The 12,865-nt window shown below is 44.0% G+C and overlaps 1 long non-coding RNA gene across 2 annotated transcripts; it reads right to left on the minus strand.

Moving 5' to 3' along the window:
- Positions 1 to 4,450: 4,450 nt before the first annotated feature.
- LOC127140875 (uncharacterized) lies at positions 4,451 to 12,356 on the minus strand. 2 transcript variants are annotated; one of them, XR_007811364.1, is made up of 3 exons: positions 11,568 to 12,356; positions 6,192 to 6,434; positions 4,451 to 4,839 (listed from the first exon to the last, which is right to left on the minus strand). It is a non-coding gene; the product is annotated as an uncharacterized LOC127140875 (long non-coding RNA). The 2 variants fall into 2 exon arrangements; XR_007811365.1 differs by lacking the exon at positions 11,568 to 12,356 and adding an exon at positions 10,233 to 10,432.
- Positions 12,357 to 12,865: the final 509 nt, after the last annotated feature.

A 12,865-nucleotide genomic window follows, 5' to 3' on the forward strand; every position in this document is an offset into this window, starting at 1 on the left:
TACTATGACATTTCTTCACATTTTTTGACACCTTAAGGAGGATTAAGAAGGAGAAAAGAGAGAGAGAGAGGGGACAATGTCTCTCTGAACACCGGCAATGCCAACTAATTGGGGACCAAGTCACCACGAGTCATGGACAATGTCTCTGATTGTGGACAATGTCTCCCTCATCCTCAACAATGTCTCTCCGATCGTAGACGACATCGTGGACGAAGTGCTGACACCTGGAGGACAAGGGCAAGGGACAAACATACAAGGGAAAATGATCAATATACTACTACCTATTCCTCATCAACAGTTTAACCATGAAAACAGAGAAATATTGAACATTAGAGCTCAACTACATTTCACAAATCATTTTGATGCCTTAATATACTATGACAGATTTTGAGGCCTCACTTAAAGTAAAGCTTTTAATTACCTTAAGGTCTTTGTCCTGGCCTCAAAGAACATCTCCATAGTAGAAAGAGACTGTGATCGTGGACTACGTCGCTGTGATCGTGGACAATGTCTCTGAGATTATGGACAAAGTCTCTGTGATCATGGACAATGTCTGTGTGATTGCAGATAATGTCTCTGAGATCAACGACAACGTCTCCATGATCGCGGTCATGCCGTTGAATCGAGGAACCACAGTGTCTCTACCGATTCGTGCGCAGAGCTCTGCGAAGCATGGGACAATGTCTCTCTCGTCTTTAACAAGGTTTCTACAATCGTGGACAATGTCTCTGATCGTGGACGATGTCTCCCCTCATCCTCAACAATGTCTCTCCCGATCAATGGACCATGTCTCTGCGATCGTGGACGACGTCTCTGTGATCGCGGACAATGGTCTCTGAGATTATAGACAAAGTCTCTGCGATCATCGACAATGTCTCCATGAACGCCGGCAATGCCGACTTATCGGGGACCGAGTCACCACGAGTCACGGACAATGTCTCTGATCGAGGACGATGTCTCCCTCATCCTCAACAATGTCTCTCCGATCATGGACGTCGTCTCAGCAATTGTGGACGATATCGTGGACGAAGTGGTGACACCTGGAGGAAAATCAAAGAGAAACACACGAAGGAAAATGATCAATATTCTACTACTTTAATACAGTATGACTTTTTTGACTACACACTACACTAAGATGTTTGTGTGGCATTTGTGACCACATGCTACAGTACGACATTTTTATTAAATTACTGACAGCATGTTAGACTGTGATTTATTTTGGTTTCAATTGTAACAGCTTAACATACTATTACATTTTTTGACATTTTTTAAAACCTTAATTTACGATATCATTAGAAATATCTTTATTATGATTATTAATAAATGTACTTTTTTACATGTTCGATGCTGATTACTTCTATTATGACACTTTTCTGATATACTGAACATAAACAGTTTAATGTCAGTGCTCTGTGTTGGACAGTTGATGTAAAGCTGTTTGTGAATTACCTGGAGGCCTCTGTCCTGGTCTCAAAGAACTTCACTGTACGAAGACTCTCTGCGATCGTGGACAACGTCTCTGCGATCGAGGACAATGTCTCTGAGATTATAGACAAAGTCTCTGCGATCATCGACAATGTCTCCATGAACGCCGGCAATGCCGACTTATCGGGGACCGAGTCACCACGAGTCACGGACAATGTCTCTGATCGAGGACGATGTCTCCCTCATCCTCAACAATGTCTCGCCGATCGTGGACGAAGGCTCAGCGATCGTGGACGATGGCGTGGACGAAGTGGTGACACCCGGTCTTCTGTGATCGTGGACTACGTCTCTGTGATCGCGGACAATGTCTCTGAGATTATGGACAAAGTCTCTGCAATCATTGACAATGTGTCTGTGATCGTGGACCAAGTCTCTGATGATAGACTGTTTCTCTGTGATCATTAACAATGTCAGCTGATCGCGGTCATGCCGTCGAATCGAGGAACCACAGTGTCACTACCGATTCTTGCGCAGAGCTCTGCGAAGCAGAGACAATGTTTCTGACCATGGACAACGTCTCTCTCATCTTTGACAAGGTCTCTGCGATCATGGACAATGTCTCTGATTGTGGACGATGTCTCCCTCATCCTCAACAATGTCTCTCCAATCGTGGACGAAGGCTCAGCGATCGTGGACGATGGCGTGGACGAAGTGGTGACACCTGGTCTTCTGTGATCGTGGACGACGTCTCTGCGATCGTGGACAATGTCTCTGAGATTATAGACAAAGTCTCTGCGATCATCGACAATGTCTCCATGAACGCCGGCAATGCCGACTTATCGGGGACCGAGTCACCACAAGTCACGGACAATGTCTCTGATCGAGGACGATGTCTCCCTCATCCTCAACAATGTCTCTCCGATCGTGGACGTCGTCTCAGCGATCGTGGACGATGTTGTGACACCTGGAGAAAATCAAAGAGAAACATACGAAAGAAAATGATCAATATTCTACTACTTTAATACAGTATGACTTTTTTGACTACACACTACACTAAGATGTTTGTGTGGCATTTGTGACCACATGCTACAGTACGACATTTTTATTAAATTACTGACAGCATGTTAGACTGTGATTTATTTTGGTTTCAATTGTAACAGCTTAACATACTATTACATTTTTGACATTTTTAAAGCCTTAATTTACGATATCATTAGAAATATCTTTATTATGATTATTAATAAATGTACTTTTTTACATGTTCGATGCTGATTACTTCTATTATGACACTTTTCTGATATACTGAACATAAACAGTTTAATGTCAGTGCTCTGTGTTGGACAGTTGATGTAAAGCTGTTTGTGAATTACCTGGAGGCCTCTGTCCTGGTCTCAAAGAACTTCACTGTACGAAGACTCTCTGCGATCGTGGACAACGTCTCTGCGATCGAGGACAATGTCTCTGAGATTATAGACAAAGTCTCTGCGATCATCGACAATGTCTCCATGAACGCCGGCAATGCCGACTTATCGGGGACCGAGTCACCACGAGTCACGGACAATGTCTCTGATCGAGGACGATATCTCCCTCATCCTCAACAATGTCTCTCCGATCATGGACGAAGGCTCAGCGATCGTGGACGATGGCGTGGACGAAGTGGTGACACCCGGTCTTCTGTGATCGTGGACTACGTCTCTGTGATCGCGGACAATGTCTCTGAGATTATGGACAAAGTCTCTGCAATCATTGACAATGTGTCTGTGATCGTGGACCAAGTCTCTGATGATAGACTGTTTCTCTGTGATCATTAACAATGTCAGCTGATCGCGGTCATGCCGTCGAATCGAGGAACCACAGTGTCACTACCGATTCTTGCGCAGAGCTCTGCGAAGCAGAGACAATGTTTCTGACCATGGACAACGTCTCTCTCATCTTTGACAAGGTCTCTGCGATCATGGACAATGTCTCTGATTGTGGACGATGTCTCCCTCATCCTCAACAATGTCTCTCCAATCGTGGACGAAGGCTCAGCGATCGTGGACAATGGCGTGGACGAAGTGGTGACACCTGGTCTTCTGTGATCGTGGACGACGTCTCTGCGATCGTGGACAATGTCTCTGAGATTATAGACAAAGTCTCTGCGATCATCGACAATGTCTCCATGAACGCCGGCAATGCCGACTAATCGGGGACCGAGTCACCACGAGTCACGGACAATGTCTCTGATCGAGGACGATGTCTCCCTCATCCTCAACAATGTCTCTCCGATCGTGGACGTCGTCTCAGCGATCGTGGACGATGTTGTGACACCTGGAGAAAATCAAAGAGAAACATACGAAAGAAAATGATCAATATTCTACTACTTTAATACAGTATGACTTTTTTGACTACACACTACACTAAGATGTTTGTGTGGCATTTGTGACCACATGCTACAGTACGACATTTTTATTAAATTACTGACAGCATGTTAGACTGTGATTTATTTTGGTTTCAATTGTAACAGCTTAACATACTATTACATTTTTGACATTTTTAAAACCTTAATTTACGATATCATTAGAAATATCTTTATTATGATTATTAATAAATGTACTTTTTTACATGTTCGATGCTGATTACTTCTATTATGACACTTTTCTGATATACTGAACATAAACAGTTTAATGTCAGTGCTCTGTGTTGGACAGTTGATGTAAAGCTGTTTGTGAATTACCTGGAGGCCTCTGTCCTGGTCTCAAAGAACTTTACTGTACGAAGACTCTCTGCGATCGTGGACAACGTCTCTGCGATCGAGGACAATGTCTCTGAGATTATAGACAAAGTCTCTGCGATCATCGACAATGTCTCCATGAACGCCGGCAATGCCGACTTATCGGGGACCGAGTCACCACGAGTCACGGACAATGTCTCTGATCGAGGACGATGTCTCCCTCATCCTCAACAATGTCTCGCCGATCGTGGACGAAGGCTCAGCGATCGTGGACGATGGCGTGGACGAAGTGGTGACACCCGGTCTTTCTGTGATCGTGGACTACGTCTCTGTGATCGCGGACAATGTCTCTGAGATTATGGACAAAGTCTCTGCAATCATTGACAATGTGTCTGTGATCGTGGACCAAGTCTCTGATGATAGACTGTTTCTCTGTGATCATTAACAATGTCAGCTGATCGCGGTCATGCCGTCGAATCGAGGAACCACAGTGTCACTACCGATTCTTGCGCAGAGCTCTGCGAAGCAGAGACAATGTTTCTGACCATGGACAACGTCTCTCTCATCTTTGACAAGGTCTCTGCGATCATGGACAATGTCTCTGATTGTGGACGATGTCTCCCTCATCCTCAACAATGTCTCTCCAATCGTGGACGAAGGCTCAGCGATCGTGGACGATGGCGTGGACGAAGTGGTGACACCTGGTCTTCTGTGATTGTGGACGACGTCTCTGCGATCGTGGACAATGTCTCTGAGATTATAGACAAAGTCTCTGCGATCATCGACAATGTCTCCATGAACGCCACACACGCAATGCCGACTTATCGGGGACCGAGTCACCACAAGTCACGGACAATGTCTCTGATCGAGGACGATGTCTCCCTCATCCTCAACAATGTCTCTCCGATCGTGGACGTCGTCTCAGCGATCGTGGACGATGTTGTGACACCTGGAGAAAATCAAAGAGAAACATACGAAAGAAAATGATCAATATTCTACTACTTTAATACAGTATGACTTTTTTGACTACACACTACACTAAGATGTTTGTGTGGCATTTGTGACCACATGCTACAGTACGACATTTTTATTAAATTACTGACAGCATGTTAGACTGTGATTTATTTTGGTTTCAATTGTAACAGCTTAACATACTATTACATTTTGACATTTTTAAAACCTTAATTTACGATATCATTAGAAATATCTTTATTATGATTATTAATAAATGTACTTTTTTACATGTTCGATGCTGATTACTTCTATTATGACACTTTTCTGATATACTGAACATAAACAGTTTAATGTCAGTGCTCTGTGTTGGACAGTTGATGTAAAGCTGTTTGTGAATTACCTGGAGGCCTCTGTCCTGGTCTCAAAGAACTTCACTGTACGAAGACTCTCTGCGATCGTGGACAACGTCTCTGCGATCGAGGACAATGTCTCTGAGATTATAGACAAAGTCTCTGCGATCATCGACAATGTCTCCATGAACGCCGGCAATGCCGACTTATCGGGGACCGAGTCACCACGAGTCACGGACAATGTCTCTGATCGAGGACGATATCTCCCTCATCCTCAACAATGTCTCTCCGATCATGGACGAAGGCTCAGCGATCGTGGACGATGGCGTGGACGAAGTGGTGACACCCGGTCTTCTGTGATCGTGGACTACGTCTCTGTGATCGGCGGACAATGTCTCTGAGATTATGGACAAAGTCTCTGCAATCATTGACAATGTGTCTGTGATCGTGGACCAAGTCTCTGATGATAGACTGTTTCTCTGTGATCATTAACAATGTCAGCTGATCGCGGTCATGCCGTCGAATCGAGGAACCACAGTGTCACTACCGATTCTTGCGCAGAGCTCTGCGAAGCAGAGACAATGTTTCTGACCATGGACAACGTCTCTCTCATCTTTGACAAGGTCTCTGCGATCATGGACAATGTCTCTGATTGTGGACGATGTCTCCCTCATCCTCAACAATGTCTCTCCAATCGTGGACGAAGGCTCAGCGATCGTGGACAATGGCGGTGGACGAAGTGGTGACACCTGGTCTTCTGTGATCGTGGACGACGTCTCTGCGATCGTGGACAATGTCTCTGAGATTATAGACAAAGTCTCTGCGATCATCGACAATGTCTCCATGAACGCCGGCAATGCCGACTAATCGGGGACCGAGTCACCACGAGTCACGGACAATGTCTCTGATCGAGGACGATGTCTCCCTCATCCTCAACAATGTCTCTCCGATCGTGGACGTCGTCTCAGCGATCGTGGACGATGTTGTGACACCTGGAGAAAATCAAAGAGAAACATACGAAAGAAAATGATCAATATTCTACTACTTTAATACAGTATGACTTTTTTGACTACACACTACACTAAGATGTTTGTGTGGCATTTGTGACCACATGCTACAGTACGACATTTTTATTAAATTACTGACAGCATGTTAGACTGTGATTTATTTTGGTTTCAATTGTAACAGCTTAACATACTATTACATTTTTGACATTTTTAAAACCTTAATTTACGATATCATTAGAAATATCTTTATTATGATTATTAATAAATGTACTTTTTTACATGTTCGATGCTGATTACTTCTATTATGACACTTTTCTGATATACTGAACATAAACAGTTTAATGTCAGTGCTCTGTGTTGGACAGTTGATGTAAAGCTGTTTGTGAATTACCTGGAGGCCTCTGTCCTGGTCTCAAAGAACTTTACTGTACGAAGACTCTCTGCGATCGTGGACAACGTCTCTGCGATCGAGGACAATGTCTCTGAGATTATAGACAAAGTCTCTGCGATCATCGACAATGTCTCCATGAACGCCGGCAATGCCGACTTATCGGGGACCGAGTCACCACGAGTCACGGACAATGTCTCTGATCGGAGGACGATGTCTCCCTCATCCTCAACAATGTCTCGCCGATCGTGGACGAAGGCTCAGCGATCGTGGACGATGGCGTGGACGAAGTGGTGACACCCGGTCTTCTGTGATCGTGGACTACGTCTCTGTGATCGCGGACAATGTCTCTGAGATTATGGACAAAGTCTCTGCAATCATTGACAATGTGTCTGTGATCGTGGACCAAGTCTCTGATGATAGACTGTTTCTCTGTGATCATTAACAATGTCAGCTGATCGCGGTCATGCCGTCGAATCGAGGAACCACAGTGTCACTACCGATTCTTGCGCAGAGCTCTGCGAAGCAGAGACAATGTTTCTGACCATGGACAACGTCTCTCTCATCTTTGACAAGGTCTCTGCGATCATGGACAATGTCTCTGATTGTGGACGATGTCTCCCTCATCCTCAACAATGTCTCTCCAATCGTGGACGAAGGCTCAGCGATCGTGGACGATGGCGTGGACGAAGTGGTGACACCTGGTCTTCTGTGATTGTGGACGACGTCTCTGCGATCGTGGACAATGTCTCTGAGATTATAGACAAAGTCTCTGCGATCATCGACAATGTCTCCATGAACGCCACACACGCAATGCCGACTTATCGGGACCGAGTCACCACAAGTCACGGACAATGTCTCTGATCGAGGACGATGTCTCCCTCATCCTCAACAATGTCTCTCCGATCGTGGACGTCGTCTCAGCGATCGTGGACGATGTTGTGACACCTGGAGAAAATCAAAGAGAAACATACGAAAGAAAATGATCAATATTCTACTACTTTAATACAGTATGACTTTTTTGACTACACACTACACTAAGATGTTTGTGTGGCATTTGTGACCACATGCTACAGTACGACATTTTTATTAAATTACTGACAGCATGTTAGACTGTGATTTATTTTGGTTTCAATTGTAACAGCTTAACATACTATTACATTTTTGACATTTTTAAAACCTTAATTTACGATATCATTAGAAATATCTTTATTATGATTATTAATAAATGTACTTTTTTACATGTTCGATGCTGATTACTTCTATTATGACACTTTTCTGATATACTGAACATAAACAGTTTAATGTCAGTGCTCTGTGTTGGACAGTTGATGTAAAGCTGTTTGTGAATTACCTGGAGGCCTCTGTCCTGGTCTCAAAGAACTTTACTGTACGAAGACTCTCTGCGATCGTGGACAACGTCTCTGCGATCGAGGACAATGTCTCTGAGATTATAGACAAAGTCTCTGCGATCATCGACAATGTCTCCATGAACGCCGGCAATGCCGACTTATCGGGGACCGAGTCACCACGAGTCACGGACAATGTCTCTGATCGAGGACGATGTCTCCCTCATCCTCAACAATGTCTCTCCGATCGTGGACGTCGTCTCAGCGATCGGTGGACGATGTTGTGACACCTGGAGAAAATCAAAGAGAAACATACGAAAGAAAATGATCAATATTCTACTACTTTAATACAGTATGACTTTTTTGACTACACACTACACTAAGATGTTTGTGTGGCATTTGTGACCACATGCTACAGTACGACATTTTTATTAAATTACTGACAGCATGTTAGACTGTGATTTATTTTGGTTTCAATTGTAACAGCTTAACATACTATTACATTTTTGACATTTTTAAAACCTTAATTTACGATATCATTAGAAATATCTTTATTATGATTATTAATAAATGTACTTTTTTACATGTTCGATGCTGATTACTTCTATTATGACACTTTTCTGATATACTGAACATAAACAGTTTAATGTCAGTGCTCTGTGTTGGACAGTTGATGTAAAGCTGTTTGTGAATTACCTGGAGGCCTCTGTCCTGGTCTCAAAGAACTTTACTGTACGAAGACTCTCTGCGATCGTGGACAACGTCTCTGCGATCGAGGACAATGTCTCTGAGATTATAGACAAAGTCTCTGCGATCATCGACAATGTCTCCATGAACGCCGGCAATGCCGACTTATCGGGGACCGAGTCACCACGAGTCACGGACAATGTCTCTGATCGAGGACGATGTCTCCCTCATCCTCAACAATGTCTCGCCGATCGTGGACGAAGGCTCAGCGATCGTGGACGATGGCGTGGACGAAGTGGTGACACCCGGTCTTCTGTGATCGTGGACTACGTCTCTGTGATCGGCGGACAATGTCTCTGAGATTATGGACAAAGTCTCTGCAATCATTGACAATGTGTCTGTGATCGTGGACCAAGTCTCTGATGATAGACTGTTTCTCTGTGATCATTAACAATGTCAGCTGATCGCGGTCATGCCGTCGAATCGAGGAACCACAGTGTCACTACCGATTCTTGCGCAGAGCTCTGCGAAGCAGAGACAATGTTTCTGACCATGGACAACGTCTCTCTCATCTTTGACAAGGTCTCTGCGATCATGGACAATGTCTCTGATTGTGGACGATGTCTCCCTCATCCTCAACAATGTCTCTCCAATCGTGGACGAAGGCTCAGCGATCGTGGACGATGGCGTGGACGAAGTGGTGACACCTGGTCTTCTGTGATTGTGGACGACGTCTCTGCGATCGGTGGACAATGTCTCTGAGATTATAGACAAAGTCTCTGCGATCATCGACAATGTCTCCATGAACGCACCACGCAATGCCGACTTATCGGGGACCGAGTCACACAAGTCACGGACAATGTCTCTGATCGAGGACGATGTCTCCCTCATCCTCAACAATGTCTCTCCGATCGTGGACGTCGTCTCAGCGATCGTGGACGATGTTGTGACACCTGGAGAAAATCAAAGAGAAACATACGAAAGAAAATGATCAATATTCTACTACTTTAATACAGTATGACTTTTTTGACTACACACTACACTAAGATGTTTGTGTGGCATTTGTGACCACATGCTACAGTACGACATTTTTATTAAATTACTGACAGCATGTTAGACTGTGATTTATTTTGGTTTCAATTGTAACAGCTTAACATACTATTACATTTTTGACATTTTTAAAACCTTAATTTACGATATCATTAGAAATATCTTTATTATGATTATTAATAAATGTACTTTTTTACATGTTCGATGCTGATTACTTCTATTATGACACTTTTCTGATATACTGAACATAAACAGTTTAATGTCAGTGCTCTGTGTTGGACAGTTGATGTAAAGCTGTTTGTGAATTACCTGGAGGCCTCTGTCCTGGTCTCAAAGAACTTCACTGTACGAAGACTCTCTGCGATCGTGGACAACGTCTCTGCGATCGAGGACAATGTCTCTGAGATTATAGACAAAGTCTCTGCGATCATCGACAATGTCTCCATGAACGCCGGCAATGCCGACTTATCGGGGACCGAGTCACCACGAGTCACGGACAATGTCTCTGATCGAGGACGATATCTCCCTCATCCTCAACAATGTCTCTCCGATCGATGGACGAAGGCTCAGCGATCGTGGACGATGGCGTGGACGAAGTGGTGACACCCGGTCTTCTGTGATCGTGGACTACGTCTCTGTGATCGCGGACAATGTCTCTGAGATTATGGACAAAGTCTCTGCAATCATTGACAATGTGTCTGTGATCGGTGGACCAAGTCTCTGATGATAGACTGTTTCTCTGTGATCATTAACAATGTCAGCTGATCGCGGTCATGCCGTCGAATCGAGGAACCACAGTGTCACTACCGATTCTTGCGCAGAGCTCTGCGAAGCAGAGACAATGTTTCTGACCATGGACAACGTCTCTCTCATCTTTGACAAGGTCTCTGCGATCATGGACAATGTCTCTGATTGTGGACGATGTCTCCCTCATCCTCAACAATGTCTCTCCAATCGTGGACGAAGGCTCAGCGACGATGGAGTGACGAAGTGGTGACACCTGGTCTTCTGTGATCGTGGACGACGTCTCTGCGATCGTGGACAATGTCTCTGAGATTATAGACAAAGTCTCTGCGATCATCGACAATGTCTCCATGAACCGGCCCAATGCCGACTTATCGGGGACCGAGTCACCACGAGTCACGGACAATGTCTCTGATCGAGGACGATGTCTCCCTCATCCTCAACAATGTCTCTCGATGTGGACGTCGTCTCAGCGATCGGACGATGTTGTGACACCTGGAGAAAATCAAAGAGAAACATACGAAAGAAAATGATCAATATTCTACTACTTTAATACAGTATGACTTTTTGACTACACACTACACTAAGATGTTTGTGTGGCATTTGTGACCACATGCTACAGTACGACATTTTTATTAAATTACTGACAGCATGTTAGACTGTGATTTATTTTGGTTTCAATTGTAACAGCTTAACATACTATTACATTTTTGACATTTTTAAAACCTTAATTTACGATATCATTAGAAATATCTTTATTATGATTATTAATAAATGTACTTTTTTACATGTTCGATGCTGATTACTTCTATTATGACACTTTTCTGATATACTGAACATAAACAGTTTAATGTCAGTGCTCTGTGTTGGACAGTTGATGTAAAGCTGTTTGTGAATTACCTGGAGGCCTCTGTCCTGGTCTCAAAGAACTTCACTGTACGAAGACTCTCTGCGATCGTGGACAACGTCTCTGCGATCGAGGACAATGTCTCTGAGATTATAGACAAAGTCTCTGCGATCATCGACAATGTCTCCATGAACGCCGGCAATGCCGACTTATCGGGGACCGAGTCACCACGAGTCACGGACAATGTCTCTGATCGAGGACGATGTCTCCCTCATCCTCAACAATGTCTCGCCGATCGTGGACGAAGGCTCAGCGATCGTGGACGATGGCGTGGACGAAGTGGTGACACCCGGTCTTCTGTGATCGTGGACTACGTCTCTGTGATCGCGGACAATGTCTCTGAGATTATGGACAAAGTCTCTGCAATCATTGACAATGTGTCTGTGATCGTGGACCAAGTCTCTGATGATAGACTGTTTCTCTGTGATCATTAACAATGTCAGCTGATCGCGGTCATGCCGTCGAATCGAGGAACCACAGTGTCACTACCGATTCTTGCGCAGAGCTCTGCGAAGCAGAGACAATGTTTCTGACCATGGACAACGTCTCTCTCATCTTTGACAAGGTCTCTGCGATCATGGACAATGTCTCTGATTGTGGACGATGTCTCCCTCATCCTCAACAATGTCTCTCCAATCGTGGACGAAGGCTCAGCGATCGTGGACGATGGCGTGGACGAAGTGGTGACACCTGGTCTTCTGTGATCGTGGACGACGTCTCTGCGATCGTGGACAATGTCTCTGAGATTATAGACAAAGTCTCTGCGATCATCGACAATGTCTCCATGAACGCAATGCCGACTTATCGGGGACCGAGTCACACGAGTCACGGACAATGTCTCTGATCGAGGACGATGTCTCCCTCATCCTCAACAATGTCTCTCCGATCGTGGACGTCGTCTCAGCGATCGTGGACGATGTTGTGACACCTGGAGAAAATCAAAGAGAAACATACGAAAGAAAAATGATCAATATTCTACTACTTTAATACAGTATGACTTTTTTGACTACACACTACACTAAGATGTTTGTGTGGCATTTGTGACCACATGCTACAGTACGACATTTTTAAATTACTGACAGCATGTTAGACTGTGATTATTTTGGTTTCAATTGTAACAGCTTAACATACTATTACATTTTTGACATTTTTAAAACCTTAATTTACGATATCATTAGAAATATCTTTATTATGATTATTAATAAATGTACTTTTTTACATGTTCGATGCTGATTACTTCTATTATGACACTTTTCTGATATACTGAACATAAACAGTTTAATGTCAGTGC

Source organism: Lates calcarifer, unplaced genomic scaffold (genome assembly GCF_001640805.2).
Source record: "Lates calcarifer isolate ASB-BC8 unplaced genomic scaffold, TLL_Latcal_v3 _unitig_5279_quiver_3539, whole genome shotgun sequence".
Classification (NCBI taxonomy): domain Eukaryota; kingdom Metazoa; phylum Chordata; class Actinopteri; family Centropomidae; genus Lates; species Lates calcarifer.